Source organism: Puma concolor, chromosome C2 (assembly GCF_028749965.1).
Source record: "Puma concolor isolate L17-30 chromosome C2, mPumCon1.1.hap2, whole genome shotgun sequence".
NCBI classification, from domain to species: Eukaryota; Metazoa; Chordata; class Mammalia; order Carnivora; family Felidae; genus Puma; species Puma concolor.
The window spans coordinates 9,131,871-9,153,312 of record NC_141675.1 but is presented as its reverse complement, the minus strand read 5'-3'; the positions used below and the strand labels follow the sequence as shown (position 1 = coordinate 9,153,312).

General features: G+C 44.4%; 1 protein-coding gene across 7 annotated transcripts in view; it reads left to right on the top strand.

Annotated features, from left to right (window-relative positions):
* The window catches only part of ULK4 (unc-51 like kinase 4), a 583,293-nt gene that overhangs the window by 310,381 nt on the left and 251,470 nt on the right, over positions 1 to 21,442 (top strand). The window lies entirely within an intron of this gene.

Here is a 21,442-nt window from a genome sequence, read left to right as displayed (position 1 = left end):
ATTTTTGAGAGAGAGAGGGGCAGAGCGTGAGTCGGGAAGGGGCACAGAGAGAGGGGGACAGAGCATCTGAAGCAGACTCGAGGCTCTGAGCTGTCAGCACAGAGTTCGATGCGGGGCTTGAACCCATGAACTGTGAGATCATGACTTGAGCCAACGTCGGACGCTTAACCGACTGAGCCATCCAGGCACCCCAGCAATATTTTCTTAGTTTGTCATTTGATTTTTTGCTACATTTATGTTGATTTTAGACATTTTAATTAATTTTTAAGTCCTATATGCATTCTTTAATATTTGGTCTTTGATGTTAGTCTTCTTTTTAATTTTTTTTTTAATGTTTATTTATTTTTATGAGAGAGAGAGACAGGGTATGAGTAGGGGAGGGGCAGAGAGAGAGGGAGACACAGAATCCAAAGCAGGCTCCAGGCTCTGAGCTGTCAGCCCAGAGCCCGACGCGGGGCTTGAACTCACGAACTGTGAGATCATGGCCTGAGGCGAAGTGGGGCGCTTAACCGGCGGAGCCACCCAGGTGCCCCAATGTTTATTTATTTTTGAGAGGCAGAGAGAGAGAGTGAGAGACACAGAGCATGCCTGGGGGGAGGGGGGAGAGAGAGGGAGACACAGAATCTGAGCCATCAGCACAGAGCCCTACACGGGGCTCGAACTCACGAACTGTGAGATCATGGCCTGAGGCGAAGTGGGGCGCTTAACCGGCGGAGCCACCCAGGCGCCCCTGATGTTAGTGTATAAAATGCTTTTCCTACTCCTCATTTGAAAAGTACCTCTTTTTCTTATGGTTGTGGTTTTGTTTTTTAACACTGAACTTTAAATCTACTTAAAATTTGCTGTGGATTGTGCTTTGAAGTAAATATCTAGATTTGGTTTTCCCTAGTATTTAATTTATTTAAAATACACATAGGGTGTTTAGTGTATACCAGTCGCTGTTCTCGGTGCTAACTTGTGATCTTCATGGCAGCCTCATGAGGTAGTTTTCCTTCTCCCCTTTCCCATTTTACAGATGAAGCATGCAGAGGCATGGGGAGGTTAGTAACTTGCCAGGGTCAAGGCTGGTAAGAGTTGGTAGTATCTTGACCCACAGTCTATACTGTTAACCACTGTGGTCTACTGCCTTTACTCTTGTTAAATACTCCGCTCTGCACAGTTCTGTAAAGGGCCCATCCATTCCCACTGTTCGGAAAAAGCACTTTTAAAATGATGTGAAGTCGGGGCGCCTGGGTGGCTCAGTCGGTGAGCATCCGACTTCGGCTCAGGTCATGATCTCTCGGTTCGTGAGTTCAAGCCCCCACATCAGGCTCTGTGCTGACAGCTCAGAGCCAGGAGACTGCTTCGGCCTCTGTGTCTCCCTCTCCCTGTCGCCCCTCCCCAGCTCACTTTCTCTCTGACTCTCTCAAAAATAAACAAACATTAAAACATTTTTTAAAAATGATGCGAAAGCATATACATGTTTAGGTCTCTTCCCAAGCTAGCTTCCTTGCCTGCTTGGTTGATTTAACGTCTATTCTGGTGAAATTTCCATCCACACTTCTAAATAATGTTTTTAATTTCAGCTTTTCCTCATTCTTCTTCTTTAGATGTTTTAGTACTTCTGCACATTTTGACCAGAACCCTACTTCTAGAAAAGTGAAGACCTCGGTCTTCTCTATTAAGGTTTGTTTCGTTTCCATAAATTACTTGATTTATTGTGAGGAATAATGTATAGACTTCGTCGATACGAGGAATTTTTCCCAGTGCGATGACACAGCTCTGCAGGCCACTGTAGGTCAAGTCCTCACTGGGTATGTGAGACTGTGGAGTGGACGGGAGCACAATGCTGGGGACAGAGTACATGCTTAGTAAATGTATGTTATAAACTTAGGAGGATAATGTGTCGGTTTCCACATTTTTTTTCCCCCTGATTTTCATTTGTATCCTCTCTGTCAGACTTGTGTACTTAGCAAGCACTAATGATTTTAGTCAAGTGAGATGAGGCTTTGAAATCCCTCCCCTTACCTGGGCCGATTTCTGTTGGGGGAGAGGAAGATGCTGACTTTCCAATGTTAACCTTTCCTCCTCCCTTGCTGTTACCATCACTATTGGAATGGGTCAAGAGAGGTGCCAAGACCCCTGGCCTCTCTACAAGGACTTTCAAAGGGTTTATTTTCACAGAACTTTCCTCCTTGGAGCCAAGGTGATTAGGGACTACTTGGAAAAAGCCCAACAATACAAGCCCATTCCCCTTCCTCTCTCCCTCCCTTCCTGACATTTGTTTATTCAACTAAAATATCTTGCAGTAATGACATTGGTTATGATAATCTGGAGAAAATAAAGCTAAATTTAATGCAATTGTCTGTTTTATCCCCCAGAACCCTGTTACTACAGGTGAGAGATTGACAGATCTGAAACAGGAAATCAATTCGTTAGATTTTTGTTCTCTAATCCCTAGTTTTGATCATTTTAGCTAAATGAAATATGTTTAAATTTAAGAGAATGTATACATCACTTACGTCATGTACTTGAAAATTAAGGCAAACCCACTGTTATGAGTTCTTAATGATCACTAACCGTACTCACTGGCTTGGATGATCCTTTGACTATAATGAACTCACTTCTGATGGGGATGGAAGCATCCATTATATTATATCAAACGCTAGTAATTGAAAACCAGGATGAGCAGGGGGATAGAAAGAATATTGTTGGGTAATGTTTTGTCCTTTTTAAAAAAAATTGTTTTAATGTTTATTTTTGAGAGAGAGAGTGCATGAGCGTGCGCGTGAGTGGGGGAGGGGCAGAGAGAGACAGAGACACAAATCTGAAGCATCCTCCAAGCTCTGAGCTGTCAGCACAGAGCCTGATGCGGGGCTCAAACCCACGAACAGTGAGATCCTGACCTGAGCTAAAGTTGGACGCTTGACCGACTGAGCCACCCTGGTGCCCCAGTTTTGTTCTTTTGACCTTGACATTTTGCTTTTAAGATTTTCACTTGGCCTTCGGTTTTCTACAGTTTTGCTATGATCTGCTTCTGTGTTTTATTTTTAACCTGTTTGGGATTAACTGAGCTTCTTGAATCTGTGGGTTAAGGTTTTTTTTTTTTTTGCTAATTTAAAATACTTTTTTAATCAGTCGCAGAAAGTACTTGGCTGTTACCTCTTTCAGTATTTCTTCTGCTTTGTTCCTTCATTCTTGCTCATTCCCTCTTCATTCTGGGCTCAAATTTTACCTGTTAGATCTTTTGAGTGTCCCACGTGTTTACTTACAGTCTTAAATATCGTTTCCATCATTTCTTTCCCTTTCTGTTTAGTTATTTTTAACCTATCTTCTAGAAGACAAAGCATGGATTTAGTTGTATCTAAATTACATTTCAAGCCCATCCATGATATTGTTAATATAGATATTTTTAATTGTTCAATTCCAGGATGTCCGTTTGATTTTTTAAGCAGATTCCAGCTTTCTGTGACTCTCCCTTTATTCCATCTGTTTTGCCACTGTTTTCTTCATTATTCGTAATTATTTTGAAATCCTTCTGTGGTAACTCCAGCATTTTTTTCCCTCTTAATATTGGTCAAATTTTCTTGCCTGTTTGCATGTCTAGCTTTTTTTTTTTTTTTCTTTCTTTTTTAAAGCACACGCACAAGTAGGGGAGAGGGGCAGAGGAAGAGAGAAAATCTAAAGCTTGGTTGTATGCTCAGCACGGAGCCCTCTGCTTAGCACAGAGCCCTTCCCACCACCCTGGGATCGTGACCTGAGCCAAAAATCAAGAGTCGGACGCTCAACCCACCGAGCCTCCCAGGCGCCTCCGCATGTCCAGCAATGTTTTGTTGTATACTTAGGTAAACACTATAGAGATTACTGATGATGTGATATCTTCTATCAGAGAGAGGCCCCACCTCTTTTCTCTTAGGCGTTTAGGGGTAGAGTCTGATCCACTTAGTCCAATTAGAGAGTAAGCTGGGTCAGGGCTGTTAAGATTTGGTTCTAATTCTGGTACAGTCCAGTTCTTTGGGCTTGGCTTTCCTGGACTTTTGATTAACACGTGGTAGTTGTCGGTCCCCTCAGTCCTGCAAGACCGGGAGAGTCAACTCTACCTTTCAGGATGTCCCAGCCTCGTTCTCAAACTTAATGCTCATGTACTTTCAGAATCTGACAAATACCTTAAGGGGGAGCCCATGTGAATGCTTGGATGGAGTCCTTTTCCTGACTAGTCATAGTTGGTTTGTTTCTTTGTTTCCTTTTTTCTTTCCTCTTTTCTTTTCTTTTCTTTTCTTTTCTTTTCTTTTCTTTTCTTTTCTTTTCTTTCTTTCTTCAAATGTACTTTTAAATTGAAATGTAATTAATACACAGCGTTATATTAGCTTCAGGTATGCAATATAGTGATTCAAAAATTTTACACATTACTCAGTTGCTTAGCAAGATAAATGTGCTTTTTTTTTTTTAAAGTTTTTATTTAAATTCCAGTTAACAGTGTAATATTAGTTTCAGTTGTACAATGTAGTGAATCAACACTTACATACAGGGCGCCTGGGTACTCAGTTGGTTAAGCGTCACTTTGGCTCAGGTCATGATCTCGAGGTTCATGAGTTGGAGCCCCACATCGGGCTCTGTGCTGACAGCTGGGAGCCTGGAGCCTGCTTTGGATTCTGTGTGTCCCTCCCCCACTCATGCTCTGTCTCTCTTTCTCTCTCAAAAATAAACAAACATTAAAAAACAGAGAGCACTTACAGACAGCCCAGTGCTCATCATGACAAGTGCCCTCCTTAATCCCCGTCACCTATTTCACCCATCTGCCTACCCCCTTCCCCTCTGGCAACCATCAGTGTGTTCTCTATAGTTAAGAGTCTGTTTCTTGGTTTGCTCCTCTCTTTTTTTCCCCCTTTGCTCCTTTGTTGTTAAATTCCACATATGAGTGAAATCATATGGTATTTGTCTTTCTCTGACTTACTTTGCTTACCATAAAACTGGCTCCATCCATGTTTTTGCAAATAGCAGGATTTCTTCCCCCTCCCTGCCATGGGTGAGTAATACTCCATTGTATATGTATACCACATCTTTTTTTTTTTTTTTTTTTAAGATGTAGGGTTAGGGCCAGGGTAAAGGTATGTGCCTGGTATCCTGCAGTTCAGAGAGCTCTCTAAAGAATAAAACCTCAGACATCTGCTTGGGAATGTATAGACATGGCTGCCATCCACTGAGCCGAGTCAGGGAGGGGATTGGCTCTAAATATCCTTTAAATAGATATTCACCTGGTCTTCTGTTTTATCTCTGTCTTCATACCCATTTTCAGAAATACTGCCAATTCTTAAGTTGTTATTTAAATTCCAGGTAGTTAACATACTGTGGAATATTAGGTCAAAGCGTACAGTGCAGTGATTCAACACTTCCATACAGTACCTGGTGCTCATCACAGGAAGTGCCTCCTTAATCCCGACCATCTTTCTCACCCATCCCCTCACCGCCCTCCCCTCTGGGAACCATCATTTTGTTCTCCATAGTTAAGAGTCTGTTTTTTGGTTTGCCTCTCTATTTCTTTTTATTCCCCCCTTGCTCATTTATTTTGTTGCTTAAGTTACACGTAAAAACCCAAACTACAATGAGATATCACCTCATACCTGTCAGAATGGCTAAAATAAACAACACAAGAAATCACAGGTGTTCGCGAGGATGTGGAGAAAGGGGAACCCTCTCACACTATTGGTGGGAATGCAAACTGGGGCAGCCACTCTGGAAAACAGTATGGAGATTCCTTATAAAGCAAAAAAAAAAAAAAAAAAAAAAAACAAAAAAAACAACCTACCCTATAATCCAGCAGTTGATTTACTAGGTATTTTCCCAAAGAGCACAAAAGAGTACTAATTCAAAGACATACAAGTATTCTGATATTTATAGCAGCATTATCTACAGTAGCCAAAGTGTGGAAACAGCCCAAGTGTCCACCAACTAATGAATGGATAAAGAAGTGGTGTGTGTATACACATGCGCACATGCGCGCGCGCGCACACACACACACACACACACAATGGAATATTACTCAGCCATAAGAAAGAATGAAATCTTGCCATTTTCAATAATGTGGATGGAGCCAGAGAGTATTATACTAAATGAAATAAGTCAGAGAAAGAGAAATACCATATAATTTCACTTGTATGTGGAATGTACCATATTTTCTTTATTCACTCATCTGTAGATAGATATTTGGGTTGCTTTCATATCTTGGCTATTGTAAATAATGCTGCAGTAAACATAGGGGTGCACATATCTTTTGAATTGTTTGTTTGTTTCCTCTGGGTACATTCCCAGTACTGGAATTAGTGGATCATATGGTAATTCAATTTTTAATTTTTTGAGGAACCTTCATACTGTTTTCTATAATGGCTGCACCAATTTGCATTCCTGCCACCAGTGCATGAGGCTTTCTTTTTCTCTACGTCCTTCTCAACACTTGCTATTTCTTGTCTTTTTGATTTAGCCATTCTGACATATGTGAGGCAGTAGCTTATCGTGGTTTTGATTTGCATTTCCCTGATGATGAGTGATGTCGAGCATCTCTTCGTTTGTCTGCCCTCCATGTGTATGTCCTCTTTGGAAAAATGTCTGTTCAGGTCTTCTGCCCATTTTTTAAAATGAAAAATTTTTGATGTTTTTTTTTAATGGTTTGGATATTAACCACTCATTGGATATATCATCACAAGTATCTTCTCCCATTCAGTAGGTTACCTTCTTTGATATTTTTTTTTTTTGATGGTTTCCCTTGCTATGTAAAACTTTTTATTTGGTGCATTTTTAATACCTTATTTTCACTTTTGTTTCCCTTGCCTCAGAAGACACATCTAGAAAAATGTTGCTAAGGCTGATGTCAAAGCAATTACTGGCTATGTTTCCTTCTAGGAGTTTTATGGTCATGTCTCACATTTAAGTCTTCATCTTGAGTTTATTTTTGTGTGTGCTGTAAGACAGTGGTCCAGTTTCATTCTTTTGCATGTAGCTGTCTAGTTCTGCCAACACCATTTGTTGGAGGTACGTGTTTTCCTCATTGTACACGTTACCTCCTTTGTTGTAGATGAATTAAAGCCTTTCGGTACAGTGCAGGGAGCGCACCCTGCAACTCCGTGCACCTGCAGCCCCAGCAGATGGACTGAGGGTGTCTGTTTTGAGTGCCTCTCCCACCCAACTGCAAGTCTGGGCCCCAAGGTTCCAGACAGGCCCCTTAATAGCACCGGGACCAAACCCTGCCCAGTGCACCCAAAGCAGGCAGAGTGGGTCATTGCAGCTGACTGGACTGAAGACAAACACAGCTCAGCCACGGAAGTAAGGTGCATGCAGTCTCTCTAAGGAGACATCCCTAGAATACCTGATTCTGGTGAGCAGAGGGCATTCTGTGACAGAGCACCAAGGGCCGCTTCTTCATAAGGCCACTACTTTCAAGATGAGGAGGCAGAGCTGACCTTCCTAATAACAATAACAAACATGGAGAGTTAGACTAAAGGAGGGGGCAGAGGAGTATGTTCCAAATGAAAGAAGAGAACAAAACCGCAGCGAAAGCCTGAAATGAAATAAGCAATATGCCTACTAGAGAATTCCAAGTCATAGTTCCAAAGATACTCATTGGACTTGAGAAAACAGTGGAGGATCTCATTGAGACTTTCAACAAAGAGATAGAAAATATAAAAAAGAACCAGTTGGAGATGAAGAACTCGGTGACCAAAATAAAAGAAATACACTAGAGAGAATCAGTAGTGGAATAGAGGATACAGAAGAACACAGCAGTGAGCTGGAAGACAGAGTAATGGAAAGCAACCAAACTGAACAGCAAAAAGAAAAAAGAGTAACAAAAAAGGAGAATAGATTAAGGGAACTTGGTGATATCATCACGCATAATAACACTTGCATTGCAGGGATCTCATTGAAAAGAGACAGATGGGGGCAGAAAATTTATTTGAAGAAATATTAGCTGAAAATTTCCCTCATCTGGGTAAGGAAACAGAAATCAGATCCAGGAGACACAGAGATTCCCTCCCCCCCCCCCACCCCTGACAACAAAATCAACTCAAGGAGGTCCACACAAAGTCACATAATAATTAAAAGGCAAAAACTAGCGATGAAGACATTCTAAAAGCAGGAAGAGAGAAGAAAACCATTGCATACAAGGGAAACCCCTTAAGTATGTTAGCTGATTTTTCAGTGGGAACTTTGCAGGCCAGAGGAGGTGGCATGCCATATGCAAAGTACTGAAAGTAAAAACCTACAAGCAAGGATACCCTACCCAGCAAGGTACACACTAGAAGGAGAGAGAAAGAGTTTCCTAGACAAACAAAGGAGTTCATCACCACTAAACCAAACTTACAAGAAACATTTGAGTGGAAAGAAATTCTATAATTAGGAGTAAAAAAAAAAAAAAAAGATTATGAAAGAGAAGAATTTCACAGATAAATGCAAACATATAATAAAAGTTGTAGATTAATTGTGCATCTATAAAATTGCATAGATTAACCACTATGGAGGTTAAAGCACAAAAGCAGTAAAATCAGTTATGTTTACAAAAATCAGTCAAGGGATTCACAAAATAAAAGGATGTAAATTATCACACCGTGTACGTAAAATGGGAAGTGGGAGAGGGGTGCCTGGGTGGCTCAGTAGGTTGAACGTCCAGACTCTTGATTTTGGTTCAGGTCATGATCTCACAGTTCGTGAGATTGAGCCCCACATCTGCTCTGCACTGACAGCAAGGAACTTGCTTGGGATTCTCTATCCCTCCCTCCCTGACCCTCCCACGAACATCTCAAAATAAATAAACTTAAAAAAATAGGGAGTGGATGTAAAAATTCAGTGCTTTTAGAATAGGTTTCAACTTAAGCACCCATCAACCTAATGTAGACTGCTATATGCACAAGATGTTATATCTGAGCCTAGTGGTATCCATACCAAAAAGATGAAAGAATCTAAGCATAATACTGAAGAAAGTCATCAAACCATAAGGGAAGAGAGCAAGAGAAGAAGAAAGGAACAGAGAGGTACTACGAAAACAACCAGGAAACAAGGAGCAAAATGGAAGTAAGGTCATACCTTTCAAAAATTACTTTAAATGTAAATGGACTAAATGCTCCAATCAAAAGACATATGGTGACTGAATGGTTATTATTTCTTAGGTACTGCCAACTGTGGGAGATTCTACTCCACCTTTTACAGATTTTCTGTTCATCTTATCAACCTCCTGTAGCACCCATCAAATGTTTGAGGGATGCTGCTTTGGTATGAAGCCTCTTAAATTTCCTGTTCATCCTTCCAGCCCCATCTGAGTGTTAAAACCTTTGAGAAGTTTCTCACATTGGAGCCTCCTGTATGTACTGAGGTCATCCAGATGACCCTGGAGGAAGAAATGGAATTATCAGTTGACCTTGGAAAATTTCTCTACTTTCTAGAATTTTAGTTTACCTCCTTCTTGGTGCTTCCACAGCTCTCTGATGTCTCTACAAATATGATTTTATAATTTATCTGGAGTTTTCTGGTTATTCTAAGGCAGCATTGGCCTTTGTGACTTAATATATCTTAGTAGAGGCAAAAATCTTCTAATTGATTAAATTCTTCTTTTAGCTTTTTAAATTTCATCCTGTTGCTTGCTTTCACTAGCTTCATCTTTTTGTAGCTTTTAAAAATTGAATACTTCCTGTATTTTAGCATTTTTATTGTGGTGTTTAATGCTATATGTTTTTATTTTACGAACTGCTTTAGCAGTGTCTCCTGCATCCTAATATGTAACGTTTTCATTATCTTTATTTTTGTAAACATTTTCAATTTTGATTTGTATTTCCCTCAAGAATTTTAAAATTGCACTTAATAAAAACTTGTTTGGTTTTTCATATTTATAGTATTAGTCCAATGAATAAATTTCTATTTGGGGGAGATTTATTGATGTTTCTTTGTATATGCTGTGGTACATTTCTTGAATTCTCTCAACATTTGAAAACTGTTCTCTTATTCTCTGTAGGGTTCAGAATTTGGGATATATCTGTAAGCTCTGTATCTATAAGGTATATCATATATGTAAAAGATATACCTTACTGATTTTTTCCTTAATCTGTCTCAGATTGAGGGAAGTGAATATAGTGCCCCATTATTAGTGCGTTTCTGTGTATTTCTCCTTCTCCTGGTTTGGGAATTCTTCTAATACTGGGTCCAGATGTCAATAATTATTACATCCTTATTTAACTTTATGGTCTATAGTTGAAATTTGTTTAATAAATTTGTTCTTTGCCATGTTTTTTGATCTTCTTTTCAGTCCTTAAAATAGAATTAGAATAAACAATGGGTTTGGACTCCTGTCCGGTCCTTGGGTGGCGTTTTTGCAGCCTCTTTTCCCATAGTTGTCATTCCTGCTGAATGCGAATTTTTCCTCCTAAATCCTCTAATTCTTTTTTTTTTATTTTTTCGCATTTATTTATTTTTGAGAGACAAAGAGAGACAGAGTGAGCAGGGGAGGGGCAGAGAGAGTGGGGGACACAGAATCCGAAACAGGCTCCCGGCTCTGAGCTGTCAGCCCAGATCCCGATGTGGGGCTCAACCTCACGAACCACGAGATCATGACCTGAGCTGAAGTCAGATACTTAACTGATGGAGCCACCCAGGCATCCCCTAAATCCTCTAATTCTTGACAGACGTGATCAAGATTTGAACCAGAGACCCCTCTATTTAGCAAGTTGTGATTCCAGTTATACTTAGCTTTTTCATCATTACACATGTTGGAAGTAAACGTGCTTTGGAAAGAATATTTAAAACCACACCTGCAGTATTCTGACAGGTGATTCTGTTCTCTGCAGAGCCCAGAGTGAACAGCCACCCCCACCGTCCTTCGCTGTGTTCCATGTCTGTGTGCCCCTGGGCTGACTGCATGATTGCTTACAACTCGCTGCTGTGTATTCTAGAACTCATACCTAAGTGGCCATGTAGGAGCATCTCCTGGAAGCAAACGCTCCAGCGGTTCCGGCCAGTAGTAACAAAGCACTCCAAACAAGATAAAAGTCCATCAAAGAGTGGGAGGGGGAGGAGGACGAGCATGAGGACTAAGGTCAGAGGAGGTGAGGTGACCACCAGCACAGGAAGTGGGGACGATTGTGGCTCCCCTTCAAGGCTGGTATGTAAGCTGTGGCTGGTTGAAGATGGTCTCTCTAGCAGGTGATACGATATTGCTGAATGAGATCCTAATCCTAGTGTAATGCTCTCCTCACAGATAATATATATAAAATCTCAAAGTACTCATCTCCCTGGTCACTTCCTGAGTGTGGAGGGGGTAAGATTAAAAAAAAAAATTTTTTTTAAGGTTTTATTCATTTCTTACAGACAGAGTGTGAGTGGGGGAGGGGCAGAGAGAGAGAGAGAGGGAGACACAGAATCTGAAACAAGCTTCAGGCTCTGAGCTGTCAGCACTGATCCCGATGTGGGGCTTGAACTCATGGACCGCGAGACCATCACCCGAGCCGAAGTCGGATGCCCAACCGACTGAGCCACCCAGGTGCCCCAGGGGGTAAGATTTTAGATGATCCATTTCTTCTTATAAACCCCACAGGGTTTCATAGTGGAAAATAAATGAGACTTATTTGTGCTTGCAAATCAAATGGCCATAAAAGGTTATTTCAATAGACAGAGGCAAAATCATACTAAAATAATTTAGTAAAAATGGGAGCTAAGAGCATGCTTAATGGAACATGATTAGATTTAATTTTCTTACTATTTCCATCATTAAAGCTCCATTATCTTCTCCGAGACTTCATTTAGGTTTCCAGCCACATGGAGGCTCTGAGGCGTTCGTGGGGAGCGCATGGAGGCCTGTGAGTTCCATTAAAAAAACAAAAACAGCTAATGATATGCTGTTCTTTCATTTTTGCTGTTTGACATCGGCGTCTCACATCCAGAGTCTCTTGTATTCTCTTCCTAACCTGATCTCTTAAAAGTCATAAGTGTCATTATCTAAGAGCTTTCATGCAAAAGAAGTTTGATTCTGGAGTTGAAAACAAAACTGCGACTCGCTGATGAATGTCCCTCAAGTGCAGAGGTTCTGAGGAGTTTTAAGAATTGCTCTGGTTATCCTCTGGCTTCGAGTATCTTCACATTGCCTCATCCGGAACCAGTAGATGCCCCGACAAGGGGGAAACGATTGAGCCTCGGGCTCTTCCACAGCTAAATCCTAGCTGTAGATGGTAACCGAATCAGTAACGGTATGAGCTCTTCACAGGTGGTAGAACTTCATAGGTAGGGGTAGGTAAGAATCCATACATCTGACACATCTCTAGAAAATATTGTGCCCTCTGCATGATGTCACAAAGGAGAGGGTGCTGGCCTTTCCAGCCAGAGGTAGACTCTGGTTACTTCGGGTTCAGTGTGAGGTCCGTGCCACGGGCCTGAGTACCAGCAAGTTGCTAAGGTGAGGTCATGAAGACGGGTCCCAGGTGAGGTGAGGAGTTCAGAGAAGCCAGCAGGCCGCAGGCCCTGTGGAGCTAACCAGGAGGGTGATGTCCAGTCGCCCAGCCCAGTCCGTGCCGTGGCCCTGTAACCGATGTCTGTCTGGAACAGCCACGGCGTATTTCTAGTTGCTGCTGTTGTTGTTGTTTTTTAAGTTGGAGTATATCTAGTTTGTGTTTAATTCCAGTGAATCCAAGAGAAATGACTAACCTAGTCACTTATCATCAGCCGAGATTTAGTATGCATTCTGCAGGTGTCATCCACGTATTTAGAGTAGTCAGCCTCAGCGTGCCTTTGTAATGTCCCATTTCTCTTAACCTCGGGTTCCCGGGTCCCTGGGTTTGCGTCCTTCCTCGGGTCCTAGACCCTTCCAAGCCTGCTGGTTCTCCCTGGCTGGCCCCATTCCCCTGCCCTGCCTACAATCTTTCCTGGTCTCGCCAGCTCAGCAGCGCCCCGCTCCCTGGTGTGCGGGAGCACGGCTTGACTTGATCGGCGGGCGGTACTCCCCTGGGCCTCGTCTGTCTCCCCGCGCGCCTGCTGCGTGGGAAGTGGGTGGGAAGCCCCGTGACGGCAGGTGCCTGCTGGAGCGCGACGTGGCATCGGCGTCTAGGGCGGGCCTGGCGCGGCTGGTGTTCAGGGCAGCTCGGTGAAGGGATGGCGTTTAAATGACTACAGGGGAGACGATTCGGGTCGTACCTCCAAAATAGGGTAGGCTGTTTTCTGTAACGCAGGAGGACATCAACGGGGAAGACCACCCCAAGTAACGAATAATCAACAAATTGTTCCCGTATTTGTAAAGATTTCCAGATGTGTTTGTGTACGTGGGTGTTTGCGTGTATTTTCAAATGTATACAAATTCACATTAAAACCTCTTTTTGTTTTTAAATATGGGAGCTCGCATTCATTCTGTCCAAGTCAGTTCTGTTTTCTATGTTGTTAAACCTGTAATTAAAAAGACTGTATGCACCCCCGTATTGATAGCAGCACTATCCACGATAGCCAAAGTATGGAAAGAGCCCAAATGTCCATCGATGGATGAATGGACAAAGAAGGTGTGGTATATACATACAATGGGGTATTACTTGGCAATCGAAAAGGATGAAATCTTGTCATTTGCAACTACGTGGACGGAACTGGAGGGTATTATGTTCGGTGAAATTAGAGAAAGACAAACATCATATGACTTCACTCACATGAGGACTTTAAGAAACAAAACAGATAAACATAAGGGAAGGGAAACAAAAATAATATAAAAACAGGGAGGGGGACAAAACAGAAGAGACTCATAAATACAGAGAACAAACAGAGGATTACTGGAGGGGTTATGGGAAGGGGGAATGGGCTAAATGGGTAAGGGGCACTAAGGAATCTCCTGAAATCATTGTTGCACTATATGCTAACTAATGTGGATATTGATTAAAAAAAAATTAAAAAGTTGTAATGATACCTCTTCTCCCCGCCTTCCAATATTTATGTGATGACGTTGGACTTCTGGTAACTGGGGTGGTTTCTAGTATTTAGGATTCTTTTAGGGGGCTGAAGAAAGCAGGACTCTGAGGACATTGTTTCACCCCACAACCTATTGGTTAGATGCACATTGGGAAGGCATGGATGAGGGATGCCTGTCTTGTGCTAAAACTTATATTGGAGTGATCTTTGCTATAATCCGCAAGTAAATATTTGAGACTGTGCAGAACTGTCTTGTTTGACTCCAGTAAAGCATAGACATTTGATACTTGACATAATTTGATATTATTTACCTTGCTTTCAAATAAACATTTGAGAAGTATCAAACAAAGACAAAACTTCAAGCTATGAAATAAACTGTGCACTTACATTTGGAGTCTTAGAGATTGCAATCCGGGAGATACAGCTTTGAAACAGAAAACGTGCTCTGGGGAGACAGAGGAGGTTGGAGGTTTTAAAAGGAAAGAGAAGATTTCCATAAGTTGTTTTGAAGAAAAGATGCATTGGTGCTGGTATATCTACAGTTATGTTAATCTGTATGTGATTGGTAGCTGGGCTGATGTTATACAGGAAATCCACCTATGTGCATTATAACATAAGTAGATGCCCTGACTTTTACCTGAGTTCAACTAAAAAAAAAAAAATCTGAGAGTTTGAGAAAGAAGATGTGTATGAGCCCCACTTTCTCGATGTCCTCCTGGCTTCATTTTAAATAACTCTTAGCAATGCTTATTCCATTTTATTCTCTCCATTGCTGGAAGATACAGCCTTGGGTTTAGCATGAAAGGATGTTGGAGCAGAAGGGGACCTTGGAGGTGGGCCTCCAGCAGGTCACAAGGTTGCCCACTTGTGCACGTGTCAGGGGCAGGGCTTTCCCTTCTGCTTGCTTCCAGTGGAGCTCCCGGCATTTGCACCTGCATGGGGCAGCTGACGCGAAATGATGAGCCGGGTGCTCCATCCCCCTGGACAAGAGGGGAAGGGCTCCCTGTCCTCTGTATGGATTGAAAGGACATTTCTAGCTGTCTGAGGTTTTGGCCTCTTCCCCTGCCCTTGGTGGATCTGGTGACAGTGACTTGTATGCTCAGAGTCGTTGCTGTTGGAGTCGTTCTGGTGGAGCCTACGTTCTGTGGCACTTCAGAGCATGATGACATGGTTGAAGTTCTGTTGGTTGTTTCTCCTGCATTTGGTTCACAACTCTCTAGGGAGCTTCCTGGGTGAAATCTGAAACTGACCCTGGTACTGGAAGGGCAGGGAGAGGTGAAGGAGGAGGCCGGCCACTCCAGCTCGGTAGGTGGCAGTTCAGTAAGCAGAGGGAACCCACGTACGGACAAAGCTTGTCCTGGGCGGGCAGCAGCAAGACTGGATCTGTGCAGCCACCTGCCAAACCTTAGAAGTTTGTTTAGAAAGAGGCCCTAACTGGGTGCGGCCATGTTGGCCGCTCAGGTGTTCGCAGCCCATCGCCATCTCAAGGCTGTGTCCTTGGAGCAGCCTCTGGGAGCGGGAAAGGCGAGCAGAACCCACATTCCAAGGACAGGGCAAGGGTGAGGAGCCTTCGGTCACCGGGGTCAACCGGCAGTCACGTCTTTATGATGACTGTACCCAACAGCTTCCACTGTAGGTTTTTGTGTGTGTAAACCTGTGTGTTTGTTTTGGTTGTTTACTGTGTTACTCATGCCCTGAGAGAGGAGATTTTAAGATTGGTGACAAACTCCAGTCTTCTATGGATGGTATATGCACGTCACAGAAGCTCAGGGGCATCTTCTAAAGATCAGCACTCCTTCTCTGACTCAGACTCACCAGCATTCACCTGCCTGTGCCCATCCATTGTCATGCACGCCAGCAGAAGGGAGGACGCGTGTCAATCAGTGTGCCGAGGGGACCACACATATTTTCATTTGCAGCTCATCAGAATTCACATGCAGAAGGGGCTGTGACACCACTTCTCTGTAAACTCACAGCGGGGTGGCCAGGTGAGAATGTGGTAGCAAGAAAATGATCCCAGCCCGTGTGCTCCATGAATTGAGAAAAAGCTTGAAGTGCTGGGCATTAAAGAGAATCAGTTGCTCCTCTGCTCCTTGTCTGTTGAGAATGGCATGTGTCACCAGGCTGACGCCAGGCGGTGCTAAAGGCAGTGACCTGAGCAGTTGTCTCTGTGCAGCTCCCGATGAAATGTTGGTCAGCTTTTATTTGGAGGCACCCAGTGGCCGGACATGTACTGTGTCGGCTGACTTTTTGTTCCTAATTCAGGTGACCTGCTGCTTTGTGATGCAGAGACTTTTCGTTTTAGCACCTGTAGACTTGGGGTTGCACCCTGAGCTTGTCTTTTCTGGGCTCGCTTTTCCGTCTTGAGGAAATCCATTAGTCCCTCCTTTCTTCCTTCCCATCCTCTCCAGTCTCTCTCCCTTCTAACCTTTGTCCCTCTCTTCATTCTTAGCACTCATTCTGATTACTGGTTTTCTCTCTGACCTGCATGAAGAAAACTTAATGACGCCATCTCGATATGTAATTTCTTAAAGCTGAAGCCCGTTTATTGGGGTACAAGAATTAAAAATATGAAAACCCTGTATCCTTCCCTTTCCTCTCCTCCCTTCTCCTTCAGCCTAAGCTCAAGGCACTTCCCAGGCACTGTTGGGACTGTTGCTTTCATCCAGAAGCAGTGGGTGTGAGCAGATGGGCACTGCATGAATAGAGCCTTGATTGTCCAGCAGACAGCCAAGACTCCCATAGGGATTTGTCCCAGAATAGATGTTAAAGAGGGGGATCAGGTTTCAGCTGACATCTCAAGGTCCTTAGGAGATGCCCAGCCTGGCTTGACCTAAGAAATTAATTTGAGCTCTCCATAGTCCACAGTCCCCTTCTAGGTTTCAGAAATGAGACCAGACAATATATGGTCACATTCTTTCTTGGTCAAGTTGGTCAGTCTCCTTACTCCTGTGGAATCTCCTTATTCTTCTTGTGTTTTTAAGATATACCCTGGTCTCTACTCGGCGTCTGTGTGTTTCTTGATCCCTTCTCTCAAACCTTTTTCCAACACAAGACCCCTTGACCCTGCCCATGGTTGTCCAGCACGATCCACGTTAACACTTCTATGTTTTTACCCAGTTTATGCATTTATTAGAGTGTCTTCAAGTTCTAGTTATTATGTTGGGTCTTTGCTGGCATTTTGTATTATCTAATAGATGAAAAATTCCTCAGATGATTTTTATCCCGTCACAACCAATTTATTCTCCAGGATCGTATATTTTCTATCATTGTGCAGCCAAAAATGAGCATATTGAATGTTCCAAAGTGATTATACAAATATAACTGTTACTATCTAAGTAGAGTCTAAGAAAAGGAAAGCTGATTGCCCTCTGTTAATGGAGATTGAGAACAGAAGTGTGATCATGCCTAAAATACCAAGTGCACCAAATTCCAGCATGAGTGACAAAGATCCGGGCCGCGTTGTGCTGCTGGTTGGTAAACATCCAGTGTGTGTGTTTGCAGTTTCCCTGATGTCTGATTTGTTCCTGGCTCAGAATAACTTATTGGAAAACGGTGCTCCTTGTTTAAAATTTCAACTCAGACCGTGAGATGGCTAGGCTCTCACTGCCACTTTAGAGGCAGCCCTGTGTAACAAAAACTGGTTGAAAAACCCAATGGGATCCAGACAGTGTGTGCTTTTGGGGTGGGGGGGGGTCAGTAGGCATCATGTCCTCAGGAATAGCCCACCTACCACTTGCTGACCTAGTGGAGAGGTGTTAATTAAGGTCAACTGAATCTGTAGCTCCAGGGACCGGTGTCTATATTATTACTCCAGTGTTTGCAAAACAATAACAACGTTTGTAAAGCTGCCTACTTGACTCTGCATGCCCTGATGTGATTTTTAGAAGTGTGAGGACAGAGTGAGGTGGTGGAGAAGGAAGACACCTTCTCCTGCTCCTTCTCTTCTCTTCTCTTCTCTTCTCTTCTCTTCTCTTCTCTTCTCTTCTCTTCTCTCCTCTCCTCTCCTCTCCTCTCCTCTCCTCTCCTCTCCTCTCCTCTCCTCTCCTCTCCTCTCCTCTCCTCTCCTCTCCTCTCCTCTCCTCTCCTCTCCTCTCCTCTCTCCTCTCTCCTCTCTCCTCTCTCCTCTCCTCTCCTCTTCTTTTCTCTTCTGGGGCCTCAGTTGTTTTATCTTTAAAATCAAAAGATTGGGGGCGCCTGGGTGGCGCAGTCGGTTAAGCGTCCGACTTCAGCCAGGTCACGATCTCGCGGTCCGTGAGTTCGAGCCCCGCGTCGGGCTCTGGGCTGATGGCTCGGAGCCTGGAGCCTGTTTCCGATTCTGTGTCTCCCTCTCTCTCTGCGCCTCGCCCGTTCATGCTCTGTCTCTCTCTGTCCCAAAAATAAATAAACGTTGGAAAAAAAAAAAAAAAAATCAAAAGATTGAACTAGAAAGTTTTCTCAGCTTCTTCCAAAGTCTGATACTTTGATTCTCACTTCACTCCAGGTTTGCCTGCTGGTTTGGGGCAAGCCAAGGAGCTCTGACTTTCCTCGGCCCGGTTTCCTTTCTGCCTAGCGCCATCTCTCTCTGCTCTCTGAAACCCTAGGTTCACATAAAGTCGCCAGCTCCCAGCACGGTCTTCTCCGGCACATGTGGCCAGTACTCCTTTGAGATAGGAACCGCGAGCACCACACTTGGTGAACTCCCCAGTGTGGGCAAACTCCCACAGGAAAAGACAGCCGTAATTGAAAACTGTCTCGTGATAATTGAATGTATCGATCTTTCCAGTCCCCGAACGCAGTATTTTCTTTCTTTAAAATGGGACACTTCTTTCTATTTGTGAGCAATCCTTTTTAACGGAGAGCCCCATTAAAACCGTGTCTGCGTCTGTCAGGAATTGTGGAGTGTACATTTTCCATGCCGATGCACATGCTTCGTGAGTCCTTGACAACTATTTCACACGTGAGAGATTTGATGTATTTTGGTTAAAGGGAAAAGGTCTGAATTTGTCATTTATTGCAAATATCCAAAAGCGAGTATGTACCTATTAAACGTCTGGAGGACGGTCATTTTTATTGCTCAATAAGTATTTATCAGTTATTTAATTGAAGGCAGTTTCTGGTCAGTGACAAGTTCATTCCTTGACGGAGACTCTCATGAGCTATCTATCCCTTCCCCAGCTGTATTGACCCAAGCGACTTGGAGCAAGATTGGTTTTTCGTTAATACACCAGAGGCCTCTGCTTACCAGGCGCCGCTCCTGGCACTGGGGACTTGATCGAAAGTCCCAGCTCTGCCCTCCAAGGGCTCGAGATCAGGTGAGGAATGAATGAAGGAACCAACCATTATGTATACAGTAGGTGCTATGATGCAGTCAGGCACGGGAAGGCGATGACCGTGCTGTCCAACGGGAAGGACCGCCTTCCCCACGGCCCCCAGCTGCTGCCAAGGACACCTGGCCTGAGTCTTTAAGAGGGGACGGTAGTTTGTCAAGGCCTTATTTTGTTAACATTGTGATTATTATTTTGGGCAGTGGCAGGGGTGTAACGGGAAGGCAGAGGGACTTGTGTGTCTGGACACACCCCTGTATTTGCTCATTTGTCCCCTTCGGGCCTGTGTTTAGCTCACACAGGGTGTTGTGGGGCAGATCAGCCCCTCCATCGGCATCCCAGGCAGACACGTGGGAGGGGTGCAGCCCGCGTCTGGGGACGCTGGTCCCCGCTGCTCCCCTCTGTCTCCATTGCCAGGGCTCTCCGGCCCGGCCGGCACTGGTTCTGACCCGCTGTGCCTGTCTTGAGGCGTAGCGCCCTGTCGGGAGCCGGGGGGAGGGGAGCTTGCTGCTAGAAGCTTAAATGGTGTGAAAGGGCAGGAGGGCTGAGCAAGCCAAGTGGCACAGTTCACCTGCCAGGGGGGCACCCGCAGCACTCGGCCGTTGGCGTGGAGCGAGGGCTGGAGTTCTCCAGCTGAGCTCGGCATATGATTGGCAAATGGTACCATTTGGTCCACAGCCTCCTTTCTGTGCCAGCTGGAATGTATTGCTAATAAGAACTTGTATTTGCTGCTGCTTGAGGGCCTCGACAGTATCTGTCAGTCAGATTCAAAAATTTAAATTCTTTTCTCGCATGTCTTGAATCAGAAAGATGATGACCCAGATAAAAGAAGGGACTTCGTTCTGTACCTCCAGGCTTTTAGGGTGAGAGCATCCAATGTGTCTGGCGACCTATGGGAAAGAGTGCTTCCTCAGAGCCTGCTAAGCCCCCAGCAGCCCTGACCCCTGGGCCCAGGAGCTGTTTGACTGTTTGGCAGCTGGCACAGCAAATGCTCAGTAATGGTCACCCCAGCCCCAACTTCGTCATGCCTCAAACATTCCCACTCTGGATGTCCATATATCCTTGCCTTGCTTCCCAGGAAATCCTGTATGCATTTATGAGGTAAATGGGTGAAATTCATTTTATTTTTTAGTGTTCTTCCCTTTTGAGAGAGAGAGGAGGGGGGCAGAGAGAGGGAGGGAGACAGAGAATCCCAAGTAGCACAGGGCCCAATGTGGGGCTCGAACCCATGAACCATGAGATCGTGACCTGGAACTGAGATCAAGAGTTGGACGCTTAACCAACTGAGCCACCCAGGCGCCCTGTGAAATTAGTCTTAAATTTGTGCCCCTTCAGCTTGTTCCCTTCCCTGTTCCTTACCCCCGGGGGTCAGAATTTGGCTCAGGAAATCATGAGAATATTTCCAGAATCATAACGTGATGCTGCTCTGGGATCAAAAGCACGGGAACCACAATGCCCTTGCTTCTGCCACCCGTGGATCTTGTGGCCTCCCCTCCCTTCAGGCCTTTGATTCCCCTGGGGCTCTGGACAATCTGGATGGTGGGAAGCAATGGCCCTCCACCTTGGGCCTACGGTGGACTCCCATGTGCTCCCTCGGCCTGCGGGTCCCACTTTTAAGCCCTAGGAATGGGGATGAGCCTTGCTACTTGAGAAAGAGGAGCCTGGTCTGCAGTGGAGGAGAGGAGGCTGGAAGTAGAGTCTCCACTAGGGGACTCGTGGCAGCCCCAGCCAAAGATGGCAACCGCCTGTGGCAGAGGAGAGCTGCTAGAGGGGCCCCGGGGAGAATCAGGGGGACTTGATTGCTGATTGGATGTGGGAGGTTCGCGAGGCAGTTGGCCCCTGGGTAATTCCAGGATCTTTGGCTGCATGGTGGGCAGACAAAAGGAGGATGTGTGAGGAGAAAGGACAGGATGAGTTCAGTTTAGATCCCATGGAGTTTGAGCGGTGTGTGGCACAGCCTTGTGAAAAATCAGCAATCTGCAAAAGTGTCCTCGTCCCCTCAGATACATCGGGACGATGTTGTCACATCGGGACGCTCTGAAGAGCCTTCTGTGGGCTCCAGCTGTCTAGGAACCCAGCCGTGTGGGAGAAGGTGTAAAAGGGACAGTGAGTGGACACCCCACTCTGTCCTAGAGCTGCACCTTTGTACTGTGTGCAGGCTTGTGCACCGCAGACTAGCATCCTGCCGTGCAACGTGTGGGTTTGCCCTGAAATATGATCTCACTGTGTGTTGAATAGGACATGTC